General features: G+C 31.5%; 1 long non-coding RNA gene across 1 annotated transcript; it reads left to right on the forward strand.

Annotated features, from left to right (window-relative positions):
* The first annotated feature begins 628 nt into the window (after positions 1–628).
* Positions 629–3,210, forward strand: LOC143054286 (uncharacterized). Its single transcript, XR_012971624.1, has 3 exons — positions 629–893; positions 1,719–1,785; positions 3,075–3,210. It is a non-coding gene; the product is annotated as an uncharacterized LOC143054286 (long non-coding RNA).
* The last annotated feature ends 19,065 nt before the right edge of the window (positions 3,211–22,275 follow it).

Here is a 22,275-nt window from a genome sequence, read left to right on the forward strand (position 1 = left end):
TGCTATGTCAGTTGTCAGTAATTAGGCCAAAGACATCATTGTTTGTTTTATTTTCAATTGAAATAATTTTAGTAGAATCAAGTTGTATCTATTTTATCTGAACTGTTATATATTGTGATCGGAAGGGGATTTAAGCAAAAACAACACTACAAATAGCAAAAATACCGAACTGTACATGGAAAATTCCAAACGGAAAATGCCTAAGCAAATGACAAACTCAAAATCTCAAACACATCAAACGAATGAATAAAATTGTCATATTCCTGATAAGGTCCAGGCATTTTCCTATGTATCAGTCATAAATGTGCTGCAGTCACACACAAGGGATTGAAAATACGTAGTGCAGTAAACGTTTGTCTTTTTATGGTTGCTGGTTGTAAAAAACTTACTTATATTTATCTATGAAACATACATGTACACTATACAAAAGATTACTATAAAAAAAATCAGCTTAAATCCGCGTTAATTATGTGTCCTCAGTCTCGGTTATTCCGTGAGTCCACATTCAGAAAACCACAATATCTAATGTTCCCTTATTGCTGCAACATTGATTTGTTTTGGCAAAACCCAAAATATATATGTTTTAGGATACTATGGCATCCTGAGTGGAAAACTACATGCTGTAACATGTTCTGACGGATATTTTACACCGAGAGTTTCTTGGTCATACGATGGCTTTAAATGTTCATACCTAAAATCTGTATGCAGTGAAGAAGGTCAAATCGTAGTGAACAACGGATCAATCAAAGAAGACATTAAATGTAGATGTGATTATAATAAAGGATATGGATTTATTAATAATCCTCAGAATAATTGCACTTGTTCTCCATGGATAGAAGACTGTTCATGTCATCGTATACCCTGCAAGAACAGCAGCTTCATTCTTTCCGAAGGTATTTTTATTCTATCATATAGAATTGCATAGCTATCTGACATGCATAATAGTAAAATGTGTTATGCTAACAAATAAGAACCATATCAAGCAAAGATGTATGCAAGAATATGGTTTGAAAGAATTAGTTGAACAAATCATTCCTTAATGTTAATTTGAAAAGTAAAATCAATGTAAAAAATGCAATAATTCATAAGAGAAAAAAACAATTGAATGATTACATTTTACAACAGACAGCAACCAAAGAAAACCCATTGAATTATGTTTCGTGAAAGTCACACAGAGACGATTTTGAACTTTAAAGATCGAGTGCGCATATCTCTTCCCGTAACCTTGAAGTGAATAAGAATTACTTGTTGAATGGGTTTATTTGTATTTCTACTAAAGGGTTTCACTAATCCATAGGAATGGGTCATAATCAATATTGACATGTAACAAAGTCGTATGTTCAACATCAATATATAAGACTTAATTGTACATTAAATTGAAAATGGAAATGGGGAATGTGTCAAAGAGACAACAACCCGACCATGAAGCAGACAACAGCCGAAGGTCACCAATGAGTCTTCAATGCAGCAAGAAACTTCCGCACTATTTCTTTGCATTATGAAGTATAAAGATTTCTATTCCTAGCACTATTCATCATATCATTGCTTTTAAACTTCCAAAAATCATTTTACGCTAAAGAAAAATACAACAACTAGGGACTAACCTATTATCGATCCTGCTGAAAACATTTGTTACACGTACTATTTTAGTGAATACGCTGACAAAGTATCGATGGATTAGTTTAAAGATTAGGTTTATATCATCCTATCAATTACAGGTTACACATGTGTGCTTAAAGATCAAGTTCCTTCTGAGCAGAAATGTGAAAAAATTCCCTTGCATAGGTAAGAAAATAATATTTAATCAAATTTATCAGGAACATCGACTTACACTTTATCCTAGTAGTAGTACGAGCATCAAGTTGTCATTTTTCATAAAAACATCATGAATGGAGAACTAGGTAAGACTATACATACTTTTTACTTTGTATGCTTTCATTAGCTCTGGTTTTATTGCAACTTTTTGATGTGGTTCATAAGTGTTTCTCGTTTTTCGTTTTTATATACATAATACTGTTTTTTCCGTTTGAATTGATCTACACTGGTTATTTTGGGGTCTATTATATTTTGCCGTTTGGTGTGAACAAAGGTTCCGTGTTGAATACCGTAATTTGACCTACATGTATACTGGTTTCCTTATACAAATTGTGACTCGGATGGAAAGTTGCCTCATTGCCATTTATACCACATTTTCGTATACTATTAGATGCTTGTTTGCTGATTTAGCCTTTATTATGTAATTTTGACCTGATTTCGCATCATTGTTTGATAGTTAGGATCCATGCAATCGGACTTAACAAAGCAAAAACATCCGTTTTACTCTCATTAAGTAAAATTGTAGTATCAATTGACATATATTTAAATGCAATCGATCGGAATTGAAATATCAAAAACATACAAATCAATTTATGATATATAAAAAAGAAGATGTGATATATCATAAATTGATTTGTATGTTTTTGATTTTTCAATTCCAATCGATTGCATTTGAATATATGTCTAATGAAATAAAATATTTCCGTATGCTTTAAATAATATATACATCAAAATGAATATGTATAAAGGAAGGTACTTTTTGAACACGATGTACCATTTCCGTGATATCCGTTAAACAAAATCCAATAATATTATTTTATTTTAGTGGTAGTATTATATACTTAGATGTTAAAGGTAGATAACTCTGTTTTAATAACGTCATTCCTATTTTTATACAAGGAACATGCATACTAATCATACAACGATTTTTTAAAGTTGAAATTCAATACATTTTTAAGGTGGTACCCAACACTTTCACTAAAATTAATTTGGCTCGTTTAATTTTCAAAAAATTTTGACAAGGTATTTACTTTATGACCCTTTGACAAAAATATAAATTTTTTTTTTATTAAAAAACAGCTTAATATTCCCTTAACAACACAACGTAATTAAAACGTTTAGCTGATTTTACAGAGTTATCTCCCTGTAATGTTAGGTACCACCTTAACATAATTTATTTGAAAAGACCACATAAAATAAAGATTACAGGAAGATCAAATATGTTTTCTGATTTTAAGTTGGTTTTCTTCTGTTTTCAGGGTCATCAAATGTACTAGTGGTTCTCAACCTCCACATTGATACTTGACCAATAAATATACGCTCTCAAATCAGGAATTAACCTTGTATACACAAATTTTCATAATTTATTTTACTGAATTATATTGATCGTGAAAAGCATATTGAAATAAAGAAAACATGTTCTTAAAAAAAAGTCAAGGAAATCGATTACCAAGTCAAAGCATTTCTTCGGATTTAATCCTACATAAGAACCACAAACAAAACAATAATAATAGCTTTACCTTGCTATGGACTATGGATTGCTCTGCTATGACTTATCTTGCTTTTTCTTTTTTTAAAGGGAAACAATACTAAACAAAGATAGGATTGTAAAGGCAAATTCCTTTTCTTCTACAGGTGTGTATATTAATATTTTTGTCTAAATACTTTATCTCTTCAACTTTCTTATAGAGACAAGTATTAATTGTCTTTTGGGAGAATTATACAGTAAACATGTAATTCATAAATGGATCGCCAAGTTATTGTGTATTTACGTTAGTAAGATAAAAGTACTACTTAGCAAATTAATAATAAATCTTAAAATCGGAAATTAAAAGCAATATGTGTGTTTTATTATCAGAAATGCTACACAATAAATTGTTTCAAATTAGTTTTTTAACACAGTGAATACACAAACGTAAATCTTAAATTTTCCATATCTAAAATTTAAGAATTGGATTTTCTTAAAGGGACATTTACTGGCAAAGTCATGTTCACAGATGATCCTAAAGTTCACATACTTCATTTAATACATACTTAAACGTATATCTAAATTATAAAGTATAGAAAACACATATTGCAAGGCATGGGCTCGATAATATGTATCAACGTTTCGTTTGTAATTTTGTCTAGACATCATCTAATAATCCTCAACGTCACCTCCGAAGACTACCGGCGGTCATATAACCCAATATAAACTTTATCAAATATATTAATATATAGCAAACTCTTGCAATTGAATTGTTTAGGTCTGCTTTAACTAACTCAGCACACCTAGTTCGTATGGAACTCATCTCTAGTTAAAGGGTTATATTGAAGGTAGCATGACCACGATGTTCCATGCTTTATTTTGACAAAGTCGAAGCAAATCAACTGCTGAAAGAAAATTATTATTTCACTAATTCACTTTATAAATAATGAACAAATCTGACTTTTCTTTAAATGGTTCAAGATCAATATAAAGTCATCGACATCGTAACATTGTGAACATTCAATGGTATATGCACACTGTAGCAATTTATTATGTTTCTTGTTTTTTGTTCGTCGATTAGAAATACCGTTACATTTTAAAAGTAACAATTAATAATTGGTAACGTTATATCTAGATCAGTGAGTTCTGTTTCATCTGAAAATCTAGATACAGGGCTTGCAGCTGGGTTTCGCCTGTGTCAATTATTTTTTCGCCATCTCTTTCGCCACTTAATTATTTCCATTCGTCAAGTAACATGAATATATTGTTATTTGAAATTTTCCTTAACAAAATATTATTAGTTTGAAATTTTCCTTCTTTCGATCCCGGCCTCCTACTAAAAGAAGATGAGTTTGACCTATTGCTGTCTATGATTATTCTCTAAAATTTATCTTTTAGTCATAATTGTAATAAATAAACACTAGACATTAACTTTAAAAAAAATAAACTTTGCTTTTTTTACCTTAATGGGGGCGGGGAAATTCATTATATTTGGAACAACATTCCCCAAAGAGGAGGTAAGTGGTTTTTACAACAAAACAAATTTGTCATCACTTGAAATTGATCCCTCATCAAAGGGATAGTCATTTACATTGAAGGGTCCCCCTTATTTGAGTGGTTGATCCAAACCTGTTGAATATATTCCTTCATAAGGAAAGTTTTCTTTTCCGAACCATCGTAAATGAAAAAAATTGAGACGTAAACTATGCCTGAAACACGTGCGTCGCCAAAACGACTTTAACAAAACGACCCTCTCGAATCAATAATCTAGCAGTATATCAAAGTCAAAGGATAAAGTTTTAAGTCGAAGATTTTCTTGATATGAACATTTTTCACCTTCACAATAGTTTTCCTTTCCGGACCGTCGTTATTTTAAGAGAGGAGACGTCAGAAGTTTGCTTTAAACATGTGTGTCGCAAAGTGGTTAATAAATCCTTTATATGACATGTGACGGACGCTATTTCACCATATCATTTTGTCAAACAATATAATCAACACCTTTATTGATTAGTCTTTTGTCGCCTTCAGTTATAAAATGCATTCAGTTGATTATTGATTTTTTTGTCAAAATCGTAACAAGCTCAAGGTCAATTCCGAGAATTGTCTGATTAGTTAAGGTCCGGGAAACCCGAAACAAAGTAAATAATAAAGATTGATGGAATCAAATCGTAAATGATGAACTTTAATGATCGCCACAATTATTATTTTTTTTTTCAAAATCGGAAACCCTGAGTGCTTGGTTATACAGGTAAGCATGGGAAAAACTATTTCGTTAATATGTTCGGTAAGATGAAATTCTATGTCCTGCCAATCTTTGACCAAAATAATATTCAATATAAATAAGAAGATGCGGTATGAGTGCAAATGAAACATCTCTCCATTCAAGTTGCAATGTAAAAAGGAAACAATTATAGGTCAATGTACGACCTTCAACGTGGAGCCTTGGCTCACATCGAACAGTAAGTTATAAAGACCCACAGCATGACAGGCGTAAAACTATTTAAACAGGAAACCCACAGTGGTTATCTTTATAGAAACAAAACGAGGGAACAAAAAACACTTAATAACTACACCAACAAACAAAAATCACTGATCAATAGGCTTCATAGACATTTATATGCATTTAAGTAAGACATTGTATCGAGGGGTGTCAGAATTGATAAAATGAAAGACTGACCGTATGGTACGTACTAGAAATATATGGTGTGCGATAATAAAAAACATGTTTATTACCTGTATCATAATGTCATTCAATAGGAAATAGGAAATATATTAGACAAAAAATAAAAACATTCTACTTTATGCAATTTATGATGATGTAAAAAGCTGTCAAATAAATCAGTTAAGAAAATTAGAATTTTTTTTAAACATATTGGGCGTTAATAGATAAGAAGACCAAGTTATCTCCATTTGTTTCGATTTTGAATAAACGAACCAATTAGGCATACAAAAGGCAGAGAACACCACAAAATCAACACCATTCGTTAGAGATAAATGCGGGTTATTACAGTCTAGTGTTTTTTTTTTTAAATTTAGATCTTGAAATTGACAAAGTGACATTAAGTACTCTTGTAGCTGTCGGGTTAACACTTCCAATTGGAATCTTTGTTGGTTGTAAATGTGGTAAGTTCTGTCAAAAAATGAATAGCCTTTAGATAAAAACAAATAAAGAGTATTTTGTTATGTAGAAATGTTTATTAAATCTATGAAAGGAAGTAATATTTGTGATGATAATTTGTGACCTGATCCTTTAAGTTGGGTTCTAGCATGAATTCATAAGGATTTTATATTGTGATTTGGTACACTCTTATATTCATACTCTGTCCCTTAAATTTATACATACATCATGTAGATCAATTTGTGATATGATCAGGCCATTATGAGATTTATGTGCTTGGTGCGCTCTTTTAAAAGGACTGAATTATGAAGCATTCTCATATTCGAGTCACTTCTATTCCTTGATTTTGTTTCATTATACTAGATATTGATATAAATATCTAGACTCACGGAATTTTTGTTCATTCCCGGCTATATAAAGATATGGCGATGTGGTATGATTGCCAACCAGACAACTCTCCGCAAGGTTTCAAATGAAGTGGAGGTAAGCAATTACAGACAACCGTACGGCCTTGAGCAATGAGAGACACGTATACTGTAAAGCTAAACTTGGGACAGGCACAAAAAGAATGTTTTAGATTTAGATTAAATATATGTCTGTGTGATTTGAACCTCCCGCCACATGTGATAGTGGTGTCACAGCATAACACAAGAAAAGCAGATATTGGTAATAACGGATACCAGTATTTCGGTACAACAAATGGCCTTCATCAGTGTAATAAAATTTTTTTGCGTTTTAAAAAACGTTTTCTAGTTTTGCATATCATTAATCTATCATTTTATAAATAGAACGAATGTATTGTCAAAAGTATATGTGTAAAACTCGTAGGTGCGATGATGACGCTGGAATGCTTTGGTCTTCGCCGGAATATGATGGTCTTTTTGCTGATTGGCGATCGTCTGTATGACGCATGATGGCTATTAACAAATCATGAAAAGTTAATCTTGTTATTAGTTAAGATGGCATTACATTATATATTGACACTTAAAATTGTATAGCATTTTGAAATCTGTAATATGAAAGTGAATGGTTGAAATAAAAATTGTTAAAACATACAGGAATAAAAACATTAGGATGATAGAACGTTCATGTACTGTTTTTGAAGAAAACACGCTGCTTGAATTTAGCTTAATTACAGTTTTATCGATACTGTGTTTGGTACACTGAAATACATGAATCCATTTCATATTATGTACTATGTCTTTTCTTGAATACGTAATAAGAGATAGTTCTACATTTTATCGTTTATTTACAATAAAAAAAAATCTGCTTCTAACTAACAATTTGACTCCTACATATATATCTGAACATGAAAGGCATCACATATACAATCCATTGCACGTTAGTGTGACATCCTATGCAGTTCGGTGTAGCTATCAACAAGATAACATTACAATCCAACCATTATACTTCAGCGTGATTGCTCAGAAACGTCGTAAAGCGGCAACCAATTAAATGTCAGTACCATCTTGTTCAAATATATTTTTGTTTAAAAGAAAACAAAACACAAACCTTGTGAAAATCTGAACGGGATGTGGATTTAGAAAAAAATACAGTATGTGAAATGTAATTTTCTATTATCCGTTATTATCTGATTGATTATAACACCGAGGTCATTTTCAGAATAATGCAGTAAAATATTTTTTTACGAATAAATGTGTTTGTATGTTTCAGTACATTTATGGCACATGTATAAAAGAAGACAAAGTAAAATGGCAGACATTAAATACTTTTTGAAAACTGTCAATGGGTTATCAAAGTTTCAGATATTACGAGAAACGCTGAGAAAGAAATCCATTGTAGTTTTAAAAGGAAGACATGGAACCGGTAAAACTACAATTGCCAAATGTTTACGACTGTCGTTTTGTGAAAACAGATGTCGTATTTTCCTTTTTAGAGAGAAAGAGCTAGACAATATGGGCAAAAAACCAAGCTATATCACTACTGATTCATTTGGAAATGAAACATCCCTATCAACTATTGAAATTAAGAAAACTAAACTAGTATTTGTGGTAGATCATGTTACGCCTGACTTTACAGATTTTTTAAGGAAAAACATAACTAATCCAAACGAAGTAATATACGACCTAGGTGCACGCGACTTTTACACCATCGAAGATAAGAAAAATATTCTTACATTACAGATGAACAAAATTAATGTTTCCTTTCAAGATAATGCACATATTAACCTGTCAACGATCGATTCTGAAACAATCTTTCTAAAACAATCATTATTTAACAATTTACAGAGAGAAAACCCTTATCTTGGATTTCCTTTGATGTGTAATTTAATTTGTAGTCATAAAGATCATTTACACCTTGGGTTGCAATATTTTAGACAACCACCGGTGAATTTAGTTTCGAAGCTTGAGAAATTGAGAAAGGACGGGATATCTGATGAATGTTGTGCTAAACAGTACTGTTTACTTGTCTCTATGTTGCTCAGCAATGACCAAGAAACTTACTTAGCTGAAATTATTGAAAAATCATTCAGTAAGATAATGCAAATAATATATTCAGATTCATGGCAGCCATTTCAAATATGCGAAATAGAAAAGGCACAAAACATGGCATCTTGTTTAATACCCAAATATATCATCGAATGCAATTCAGTATTTAAGTTTTCGCATAGAGTAATTTACCTTGCTGTTATGATTTCTTTTAGCAAAAAGTCTTCATTAACTGTTTTACGTCAGTGCAAAATTTGTGATATCATATATTTCATTAGACCTTTGCAATATAAACCACTACACGATGAACTTTGTTTGCGGGCGGGTTACTTAGACGATGGTTTTGTAATGCGTTTAACCGACTCTATTACAATGTATGTCGGAATCTGGTGATGTTGAAGAGATCACAAAACAACTGATACATTTTACCGACATGTACAAAGACACTGACCTTTTGCTGAAGATTGTAAAGGTTATAAAACAAAAGATCAAAGTGTATAGTTTTCGCTACAGGTTGACATTTTTCACTCACGTTGCAGTATGTGCACATGCTTTTTCGAAAACATGTGCTAGCGACCTTCGTGCATACATTTTAGCATGGGTATATGTAGTTCATAAAACAGATGAAAAGGAAGACAAATTAAACAATTTAACCAAACAAATACTTGAGAACGAGAGTATTGAAAATATTTTACTCACAATCATTGACCAACATGATAATACCTTACTCCACTATTTTGTTATTTGGGACGGTAATGCCGAGAGAAGTATTATATCCGACATTTCAAATTTCGAAAAAGGACTTATAAAGGAGGAGGATATTGCCGGACTGTGGAAGTCTTCAAATCTTAAAAACAAGGCAAAACATACGCCTTTACATTTTGCTGCATTTTTTGGACGTCACGATCTATTTAAGAATCTAGTGAAGATAATTAAATGCAAGAATGAGAGATTTTCTTTCTTCACTGCTAAAAGTGAAAAAACAAAGTTAGAGAATTTGATAAAATCGGGGGAAAAAAAATCTATCAAAATCTATTACTGAATATAAAACTGATGATAAAGAAACAGGTATTCTGTTTGAAACGTGGTTAATACCTTTAAAGTCACATATTAACTTTGGCGAAAGTGACGAGTATCGTGAGATCATTTCAAGCTTGGATCAGTATAACAAATAAGTCGGAGAAATGCTCACGAAAAACAGGTCTATGACATGTATAAATATTTGTCCTACGGAAAACAGTTCATATTCTACTTTATAAAATAAAGAATTAATGTCTATTGCGGTGATTTATGTAAATAGTATGCAGTTCAACTTCAAGCTGAAGACTGTATTCATTAACCAACAAAGTTGTTGTGTTATTGTTTCTGTGACCATTTAACAGAACAAAGAACTACGAAAGGCATACAACAGTCTTCCTAACAGGATATGGGAAAATAAAAAGATTTAACAACATGAGCTCAACCAAAAACATTGGGTAAACTCAGACTTAATGTACTACAGTACTGCTGAACAAAACAATTTACTGAAACCAATTACGAAAGACACGAATCATCGCTTGAATCATCAAATTGATACAAAGGAGAAGAAAAACAACTAACAGAAACACTACCAGAAATAATGATGTTAGCAAAAATATAAAAATATTAGAATATAACACTACATAAAAAGTGTAAAACTGCGCAATACAGTTAGGAAAATCTAACTCTTGGGATGTTATGAAGATTGAATCAAATTGTGATGTGAATATCTACCTCTAACATGTATAATGAGATGTTTTGCTAATACACATTTAGTATTAGTAGATGCCATGTTATGCAACCTATCTCCAAATAAAAAAAATACGTTTTCATATCATAATATCCTGCATCGCGCACCTTGTTGGTCAAACAATAATGTTTATTTTTTAAATAACATATATGTATATATATATTGGAAATGTTGTTTGTGCTGTTTTTAGACCCTTCTACAACGAAATTTGTTTTACATGCACACGTATAAAAATTGCTTTTTTTATCCAACGCAATCATAGGTTTGAACGTAGTTTTCAATTTATATTCGTTTATATTTTTTTCATTTGGGCTTGTATCATATTTTCCCTCCGGTTTATTTGATCTGTTCATCCTATATTGACTCTTAAAATTCAATAGTCTATCTAAAAATTAGGGTACTTTTTATATGGCGTTCCAAATGCCGTTTCGATCCCTAACATCACTGAAGAGACATTTATTGTCGAAATCCGGATCTGGTGTACTAAAAGAATATTGACACCGTATGTTTGTGGCATAACATCGTGGCCACAAATTAATTTTTTTTCTGTTTAGTATTAAATTTATATTAAGATCCATTTTGTTACATCTTGTGATCAATTTTATTTGGCAATCGCCAATGGCAGTCAGCAGGGTTAAAGAACATCAGTTGTTCGACCTGTTAGTCAAATGCGTTTTGTTTAAAGAAACAACAAACACGGCTTCCTCCGCCATATGTTTAGACTTATACATCAAATTTGAACTACACGGTCATCTCAGTACCGGAATCTATGAGAAACGGAACAATTTTAATTTTGAAATTTTCAATTTCTTCCACCTTAGTAGCAATATGCTAACTTCACCTGTATATGGGACAAACATTTCCCAGCTTATTCGGTATTCAAGAGCTTGTAACTGCTACAAGGACTTTGTTAAACAGTGTCTAAACAGACGTTGATAAACCAGGGGTATGTCAAAGGACGTCTCCTCCTTTTTCTAACAAAGGTTCATCGAAAAATACCAAGACCTTGTTGATCAATATTCCACATCATCTTTACAAAAAAACACGATGGTCCTTAAGTTAAGATTCTGTGTACTGACGTTTTTTACCATTTTAAAAACGTGCCATAGTATTCTTTTTTGTCTTTTTGAATATATTTTAACTGCTAAGTCCATTTTTGGTGATATTCATTTTACGTGGCTCTGTACTTTTATCCCGTCATTGTCTTATTGTGGTATGGTAATTTTTTTGTATTCTCGTCTTTCATTGTTGCTAATGTGCGTTGTCTAATTAATGACCTTTTGTGTTTCTTTGTTACAAATGACGTGGGTCAGTACTTAAACATCCACTCAGAGTGTTATCATTCTGTGGTAAACTTTTATATTCTTATCATACATTGTTGCTAATGTGCTTTGTCTATTTGATTTTCACGCTGTGTTAGTTTAAACATATTTATTTATAGTGGATTGGGAAACAAGTTTTGCAACTTATATTAATCCCTTTCTATTTTACGCCTAGCAACGATATTCGAATTACTAAAAATAATGGGTTTTTGCTCAAGGTAAAATTAAACGATATGTTAATTACAAAAAGTTTTGGACAGTCATGAAGTATGTATTTCTTTTGGATACACAAATAATGTACCGTTCCATTGTCTCTGCAGATGCTGCTAGGTTAAGACACCCAAACTCTATCTCCACACAATAAGGTATCAAATATTTTGTCGGAAGTTATATTTTTTCGATCACAACTTTTTACCATTAAAACTTTTCAAATGAACTCATCATAAATACCAGGATTAAATTTTGTATTTACGCCAGACGCGCGTGTCGTCTACAAAAGACTTATCAGTGACGCTTGTATCCAAAAAAAAAGTTAAAAAGGCCAAATAAAGTACGAAGTTGAAGAGCATTGAGGACCAAACTTCAATGGATGATCATTTTAATTCATTGAATAATAAAAGTATACATAACGAAATATTACACTATGTTCAATAGTTTAGTTGCAAACTGATTTATAAAAATGAAAATCATTCCATATTTTGTTTTTTTGAAAGCTATTTGAGAGTAAAATAGGAATACGAAAAAAAAAATACCATCTTCACTAAAAATTTAAGAAGGAAAAACAATGTTTGTCAATGACAGTATCGAAAATTTGAGCACAACTTACGATGCGTTTTAATCGTAACACTTAATGAGAAAGAGGTGTAACCTCCGAAAACGATAAAACTGGCTAACGAAAGCACAAATGTAAGTTCATTAATTATTATACTGTTTTCATATATTTGAATTCAAATTATACATAAATCGAAAATAACATTAATTATTGGCAACGCTGAATAGTTCAATATTTGTGGAAAAATAGAAAAACACACTACATCATAAGTCTAATGAAATGCAGATATAAATTCAATTAAATTTAACTTGAAATAAAGATTGCTTTTTCAAATATCAATTAAATAAAATAGAAACTTAAATTTATACAAAGCTAAATAAAAGCTATAAGAACACGATTATCTCCCTTTCTGAATATTACAATTCTTAACAATTCTCAAATCAAAAACTGAACACAAGAGAAAGTCTTCAAAGTAAACAACATTTGTTTATGAATAATCAATAATGTTTCAATTAGAAATATCAAAAATTACCTAAACATAATCATTATATCAATCAAGAGCACATACTTACAATTTAGTATACATACCCTAAAAACGGAAATGGCAGACATTTTCACTGCAATAATATCATCCTCTAGTATGAAAAACACATGGTTCTACCTGTGAACAATATTTACTTTATCAGAACCTTTTATATTTAAAATGTAAAACACATCTTTCATAGTATAAATATTTCTCAACAATGCCTATCAATTAGTTTAATAAAACTATACTCTAAGTTCAAATGATTATACCAAATTTCAAAATCATATTTGAATTTTCAAAACTTCAGATAAAAATATAGAATGTTATTTACATGTACATATTTTTGTTCTTTTTGTATATTATAAAACTATTTTATATCAAACAGTCATATTCAAAATCATTATAAAGATTTACAAAATACACCAACCTTAAATCTTCAAATATTCTTGTTCACAAAACTGAAACACAACTACACCTGTCGATCAGTATTTATCATTATGTTCTAATTCGCCAAGCTCAACCGAACATAAATTATTTAGTCAATAAAACTCAACACATATAAACTATAGGAATGAGCTCTCCTTGTGAGTAGCACACTTTTTAATGCTTTATTTTTTCTTCAAACATCAAAACCATTTCATATATTCATATTTCAATATTCATTCAATCGTCCATCTGCATCTAGTAACTCATCCAAGAAAATCACACAAGTTTCCTCAATACAACAAAGTCCGTATCGGGACTCCATCCAAACTAAAAATCAAAATCAACAATAATCTACAAAACACAATAAATACATTATTATTACAATTTATCTTGTCACATCATTAAACTGTCTAACTCAAATCTATCAAATGGGTGGGATGGGGTGGGGGATATGTATAACGAAACGGAGGTATGCTACTCTGAAAGGCAGAACGTCGAATAACTAGTTATAAAAATATCTATTATTTATAATAAGGTTCTGCACGAAAATCACGATCCTACCCTCGTACAAACGGGTAGGATACCTGCATTGCGACATACAATAGCCAATCAAATCATACACTAACAAACCAGGTATGCAACCATGTGCTCATCAACACGTGTTTAACATAAACAAACACAGACATATGCTTCTGATACTATTAATAAATATATATAGTAAAAACATACAATGTAGTGAACAGTTTTTACCTGTACACTAATTACTAGAATGCAGTAAGTAATATTTTGAAATACCTTTAAATAATATTTGAACAAAAAAATCAAACTGTGTCATAAATATGATTTGAAAAAATTATAAATGCTAAATATAAATATAAAAATTATCTTTTCTCTTTTTTCCAATTTTATTTAATTTCCAAATTCCACTTCGTTTGCTTAACTCTATGCAAAGAGAATTAACCCAAACATTGTCTAATGTAAAATTTCACATTTTACAAAACCTCAATTGCTGAACTCTATACAAAGAGAGATAACTCAGAAATTCCTAATGTAATTTTTGACATGTTACAGAGGCACTCATGTACTCACAGACGACGTTGTCAAATTGAATTAAGTGTTGCCTCTTTGGATCTGACAGAGATGCTGCAACAAGGATGACTCAGATACTCACATATTACAAATGAAAGAAACAGCCTTATTTGTGTGATATATAGTATATTATATGATATTGTACTCTTTAAACAAATATTATAAGTGATAGTGTTCGCTACTGATCCTCTACTCCATAGAGGGTTAGTAAAATCCATGGGAGGTGAGGCCGGAGTTAATCGTACGTTGGACATTTTCTGCTGCGTATTGTTGAAAAATAAACAATGAAACACAACAACATTAATAGATGACGTCACCATTAACGCGCCATACACCCCTTATGAAATTAACTTACCCCTACAGTCCCATAGGGGGTCACCACGTGACGGCGTTAAACCACTCACAAAGGGATAATTTACCCGGGGTGCGATAATAGACACTTCATTAGTTTATTGTTATAAAAAGTAAATAATTAAAATTTCAATTTTACACAAGGAAATAAAGTTAAAATATAGTTTATGAAATACAAACAATTGGTAATATATGGTTATTGCATGAATATTGGGGAATATTGTCCCGAGTAGATTTTTATATTGCACGAGTTTGCGAGTGCAATCTAAGTTCTACGAGGGACAATATTCCCCAATATGCATGCAATAACCCTTTTATTGTATAGCAATATAACATTTAAGAGTAAAAATCGGTTTAAACTAAGATTTTGTCGTTAATGACGTCATGAATTTTGAAGATTAATTGCACTAGTGCTAAATCAGAATGTATTGCACGCTAACTTTTGGTTACTTTCTGTGGGAAATATTATATTGCTATGCAAAACATATTTTTATCAGTTGAATATGTGGGATATAATTTATTGAGATCGCAGAGCAACGCCAAAAATAACAATTAAACATCTAGATGTACACGGGATATAGTTTTCTACTCATTGATCGGGTTGTTGTCTCTTTGACACTGAACAAAACAACATAGTTTTCTACTCATTGATCGGGTTTTTGTCTCTTTGACACTGAACAAAACACAGATGCTCTTTTTGTGCATATAACTGTCCTAATTTAATGTGAATAAACTTCATAAAAAAAAATCAAATATCTGCTAAAGACCTGAGTCTCGAGAAGAGGAGAGACGAAATATACCAGAGGGACAGCCAAACTCATAGATCGAAAAATAAACTGAAAACGCAATAGTTAAAAAAGATAAAGTCACACAGACAAATAATTGTACACACAAGACACAACAAAAAAACCAACTAAATACTTAGCAACAGGAACCCCATAAAAAAATTACGCAACAAAAAAAGTTCCACAAAAAATATGAACATGACGGGAGACAACCATTGACGCGGTTCCTTAAAATTATAAATCGGGACAGGCACTTGTGTCAACGTATATTTATTCTTGATAACAGAATGTTGTCTGGGAAATATGTTTTAAAAATGCTCTGATATCGGTGCCTATTCTAACACACATTTTGTTAGAAACACATATTGTAATATCTGTAGCAGTGGAAATAACATTCAACAATATATTCTTTCCTGTGGAACTAGCATTATAACATTATAAAGGGTCGTCTATTTTAGGAAGTTCGTCTAGCGTGTGATTGGACTGTTATGTAGCGGTTATGAACAAAATTCCCCTTTTTACCACTGTACCAACCCCTTCCTCTTGACATACAAGTGGAACTTAAAATATATAAAAATATTTCTGGAAAACACATTCAGGAAAAAACGAGACATTGATAAGCGGTTTCGACCATTAAATAGTGATTGATTTTTGATAGTGGACGTTCCTATCGGCTATGTTGTAGCGTCCCTTTCTTTTAAAGGATGATTCTGGATTGTTCGTGGAGAGAACCACTGGCAAAATGACAATTATTGTCGATAAAGATTGAAGACTTAATTTAGTACAACTCGTATAAATAGTAAAATAACAAAAATATTGAACTCTGAGGAAAATCCTAACAGAAAGTTGCAAAGCACATGTCAAAATAAAAAGCTCAAACGCATCAAACGAATAACAACAGTAATATTCCTGACGGGGTACAAACATTTTCTATGTAGAAATGGTGGATTGAACCTGGTTTTATAGCTAGCAAATAGTTTATGGTACATGTTTAATGTATTTCGTTTAGGCATTATGGAATAAGGAAACCTTTCTATATGTCGGTCGTTAACACTTCTGCTGTGTATCTTGTTCTTCATTAATAAATGGTTTTGTTTAAACATTGTTTTTTTTTTTTATTTCATCAAATATGTCAGTTCCCCGTACACAATATTGAGAATCTTACACTTTCAAGAAACCTAACTGAGGAAATATTTATTTTCGTTACATCAAGTTTCTGAATTCACCGAGATCAGACGAGAAAGAAATGATAATATTTGTTATGAATCGCAAAATCAATCTCTTCATTTGACTAGGCAACGATATTGGTATTACTGAATACTAAAACTAAAAATGATGTTTATTTAACCAATTGTTTTGGACAGTTCATCATGGATGTTTTACTTGTGTCGATCACAAATAATCGACCGTTCCTTTTTGTCTGGTTCCATTTTGTCTGTACGGGTTATAAGGACAGTACATCCAAACTCTGGATCGCACCTAAAAAATCTTCATATACAGATTCAAATATTGAGTTGAATGAGTTTGTCGCAGTTTTACTCCACAAACATTATATACCATTCATTTCGTTAGAAAAAAATACTTTTACCATATTTTTTTCTAAGTTGAATTGATATTCAAGAAATATTCTTCCCTTTAGATTTAACGTTATAAAATAACTTATATTCTATGTGATTTAAACATGTGGCAGTAATGCAAAGATTATTTACTTCTCAACTTTCCTTCTTGATCAGTTGACTAACAAGAAGTAAGTTAAAAAAATACATTACACATCGGTGCAGGAAAGCAAGACAGTTGTAAACGGTTCTTATAACTATAGCAGTAGTACAACAAAATCATGATAAACAATACGATAAAAAAATTACTGAAAGCAATCTCAAAGTTGATTTTATTAATTTTAGGTTTTTGACGCAACTTTCAGCACTTTTATATAAGATTATATATTTCGCGTCGACCGTTTCTGTTGGTGAAGGAAGCCGGAATGCATAACGTGAACTGCCGACTTCGACAAGAAAAAATCACAACCTCACTTTTGACAGACTAATAATACCATCGGAACGCATCTTTGACTCGGCCACCCTTGTTTATTAAATTTCAAAGTAGTTAACATTATTAATCTACTAATATGAAAGTCAACTATCATTTGTTTGATTAAGTTTACCTTTTACTTCCTGTTTTTACATTTCGAAATATATGCAAATACATTGCACTTTCATACCGAAGGATCCCTATTCTAGTATAATCTTTACCGATGTCAATTAGCGATTGCAGACTACTAGTACTGAGTATGCGGTATGGGCTTTGCTCGTTGTTGAAGGTCGTACGGTGATCTATAGTTGTTAATTTCTGTCTTTTGTGAAGAGTTGTCTCATTGGCAATCATTCAAAATCTTATTTTTTTTATATTCTAGTTCATCTTTTATACTACCATCAAGAAGTAGTGTAAATTTTGACTAATCAACAGAACTTGAACTGCTTCATTTGTCTTCTATCAGTTTATGCATTATGAAATATAAAACATTAAGGCATTATGCAATAAGGAAACCTTTCTACCAATCGGTATGTATATGTTCTGTCATATCCGATACATGTACCTGTACAAAAATAAAGATTCTAACTCTCTCAGACAATTTAATTGAATCAATATTCAGTTTTGTTATTTCGAAACATCAGCTATATCTCAAAACGAACATGTTTTAAATACTGAATCGGTGTACTCTTTATGGAGCCGAATCATGGCAAAAAGAACGTATATACATAATTATTTTTGAACTTGAAATTTTTTACCTCAATTTAAACATGATTCGGCGCATTATATTTATACGAATAGCATTGTCTCAATTTGTTTGTATCTCAAGCATTCCTAAAAAAGCACTGAGAAAACAAGTGCTGTGAACACTGAAATCTCTGATATAAGCCCGAGAGTTTTAATGTTTTTTTTTTCTTTTGCAAAAACGTCTACCTCAGGTGAGACTCACAGCTACACTTATATCGACATCCATGTCCAAAATTATTCAGTGGACACGGTTGGCAACCTTTTTTTATTTTCAATTGTACAGTTCCAGGTTTACATTCTGCAAATACAAATATGATAGGCTTATTTACTCTCGTTTTACCGAACAGCGAGGAAAACGATAGAGTATATTCTATCTAAAAACGTTGTACATCAATGTGAAATAAACACATACTATTTTGTTTGTCATTCTTATGAGGATTATCATTCAAACATGATTAATACGCTATTTTCAAGATTTATATTTAATATATGATATTATTGTTTTCTTAGTAAATATCAAAATTCAAAATGGGAGTTAAGAAAATGTCGACAAGACAACAACTCGACCAAAAAGCAGATTCATTTGTAACAGATGAAGGCCGACAATGGGTCTTCAACGCAGAAAACAGACCCACACCCGGAGGTGGTCCTCAGCTGACCTCTAAATAAAATTGTGTACTATTTCAGTGAAAATTGACGTCACACTCAACTCCAAAACATATAAATGAACTTAAATTAAAAAAAACAAACAAGAATAACAAAAGCCAGAGACTCCTGAATTTGGACATGCACACACATGCTACGGGGTTAAAAGATATATGAAGATGTGGTATAAGTGCTAATGAGACAACTCTCCATCCAAGTAAAAATTTATAAATTTTAAAGTAAACCATTATAGGTCAAGGTACGACCTTTAACACGAGCCGTTACTCACACCGAACAGCAAATTATAAAGGCCCTCCAAAAATACTAGTGTAAAACCATTCAAACGGGAAAACCAACGATCAAATTTATATAAAAACGAGAAACTAGAAACACGTATGAACCAAATAAACAGACGACAACCACTGAACATCAGATTCCGGACTTAAGACAGGTGCAAATAATTGCAGTGGGATTAAACGTTTTAATGGTACCAATCCTTCTCCCTTTATAAAACATAAGTATAACATCACAACAAAGAAAGGCACACTATAAGATATCAATTGGAAGGCTTACCTCAATCAAAAAAATGAAGTTACACAAATTAACACACAATAGACGAATAAATTTGATCTGTGATACAATGCAAATACATAGATAATAAAAAAAAAAAGAGGGATATAAAGGTTAAAAGTAAATAAACAGGTTAAAACAAAGGTAAAAGTTTATAACCGCTGTGAAATGTTGAACAATTTTAAGAAAAACATCAACTTTGAAAAAAAATTACGTCATGGTATACACATGTAAATGAAAAAAATAATACTTTACAATTGGTGCTCGGTAAAACTTCGTGTTCTTCATGTACAGGTGCGGTATTTAAGGAGATATGAAATATTTTTGATGTTCATAGTTAAAAAAGTAAAAAATTGTAGTAGTTCCAAACAATCAACGCTGGTATTTAGACAAGAACCATGTTAACATTAAAAAACAAAAAGGCATAACAAATAGTATCAACATGTCAAATTAACATGAAAGTACGATTTGAGAGTACTCGCAGTTACTGACAGCTAGTTAAAAGCCAAAACAATTGATTATTAGAAAAACATGCATCAGAGATTAAACCTTCTTTGTTAGATCTCAACCTCACCGTATACCTCTAGTCAATGTAGAATAAAGAAACCTACAGCAATATACACAGTAAAACTCAGTTAAAATAATTTCCTAGTGCGATGTCAGAATAGATATATTTGTGTAACAAAAGAAACTAAGCAAAATGACAATGATAAAAAGATAAACAAAATCAACTACCAGTTATTGACATGCTAGCTTCGACCTTAATTAAACTGATTGAAAGAGCATGTCTTCATCAAATGAAAATCAAGCACAATCCATTCCGTTAGGGGTTTAGTATCATACCATCATAAAATATATGAGAAGAACATAACCCGTATAATGCCAACCACTGGTTTTAGAATAAATTTGTTTATTTCCGATGCAAAGACTCTATGAGGGAATGCAAATATGCAATCCTTAATGCACGGACAATATTGTGATAAATATATCCCTTCTGAATAAGTCTGTCTTAAAGGTTGGTTAACTTTTGAGGTGAATGCCGAATTTTGTTGTGCTTTGATAAGAATATTATCATAAAAGATTGGCTGTGAAATACCTGAACGTATAAAATAACTGCGTGTTTATCTATAATATTTACGAATGATGTCTTTGTACCGATGATAAAATTCACGAAATTTGTTGACTAGTTTGTGATATCGAATACCTCGTACATATTAAAACAGATTTCTTTCGTTAAAATCAAATACGTTTTTACATATACGAGCAAATTTGCGTACAATTTGATATGTATAAACACCTTAAGCATGATAAGATAGTTCCAATGGAACGTCACCATCTTAATTAACAATTTTAGGAAAAATTCTACTTACCATGACAACGGTCGTCTTTTAGATAATGATTGATACAGCAAAGCAATATTGGTCTGCCTTTATCCAATAGCCTGCAACAGAAACAAACCCAAAGGTCGTGTAATGTTCCCATCATCGTTACAACTCGGCCGATTCCGTATCCTCATCTTACGAGAGTGGTGGAATCTACCGATGATTGTCGAATGATGTTCACATGTCTGTTTTTTTACATTCGGATATATATAGCTGAAAACCGCCTCCAGAAGCGGAATTTCTCGTTCCGTTGAAGACTCGTTGATGGCCTTGTTTTGTTTTATTTTCTTTTGTCGGGTTTTTGTCTCTTTGACACACTCCTTTGATCATTGTCTCTCTCTACAGTTATTAGCTTTCGAATGCTACTTTACCATTGCACAACATATTTCAGGTTTATTACAAACAGTAGCTTTAATATTGTAAAAAATACATTCCATTTGAATGGGCAGGGTTAACTTATATAAATTGTTAATTTTTTACACATTGCGACTTAGATGGAGAGTTGTCGCATTTTCACTCATATATCACATCCTTCTATTTGTATAGGATATACGTTTTTAATTTTATATATATAGTAATTAAGCCAACACTATATTTGTCTAAAATCAACATTGTGTTTTCCAACCCATCACTTACAAAGATGAGATATCTAAGAATTTAAAGTTAACATGCGGTTTCATGCTAACTAAATGTCTAATAATAAAGCAACTTAACCTAGCCTAGTACTATTGTACAAATAACAGGAACATGTACACAAATAAAAGTTTGCTTTGTTTATAATTGTATATAAAAGTCTCCTATTAACATGATCAAGCGGAAATGTGGGTATTACCTATCGCGTAACAGTTCATTTAAGGGTCCTCTTCTCGGTCCGCGTTTAAACCATGTCGATTTCTTTGAAAATTAGAGAGAGTGATTTAAATTTTAACAACTAAACTTTCATAAGAGGAACGAAAGATACCAGAGGAAAAGTCAAACTCATAAATCAAAAATTAACTGACAACGCCATGGCT

This window comes from Mytilus galloprovincialis, chromosome 12 (genome assembly GCF_965363235.1).
Source record: "Mytilus galloprovincialis chromosome 12, xbMytGall1.hap1.1, whole genome shotgun sequence".
Taxonomy (NCBI): domain Eukaryota; kingdom Metazoa; phylum Mollusca; class Bivalvia; order Mytilida; family Mytilidae; genus Mytilus; species Mytilus galloprovincialis.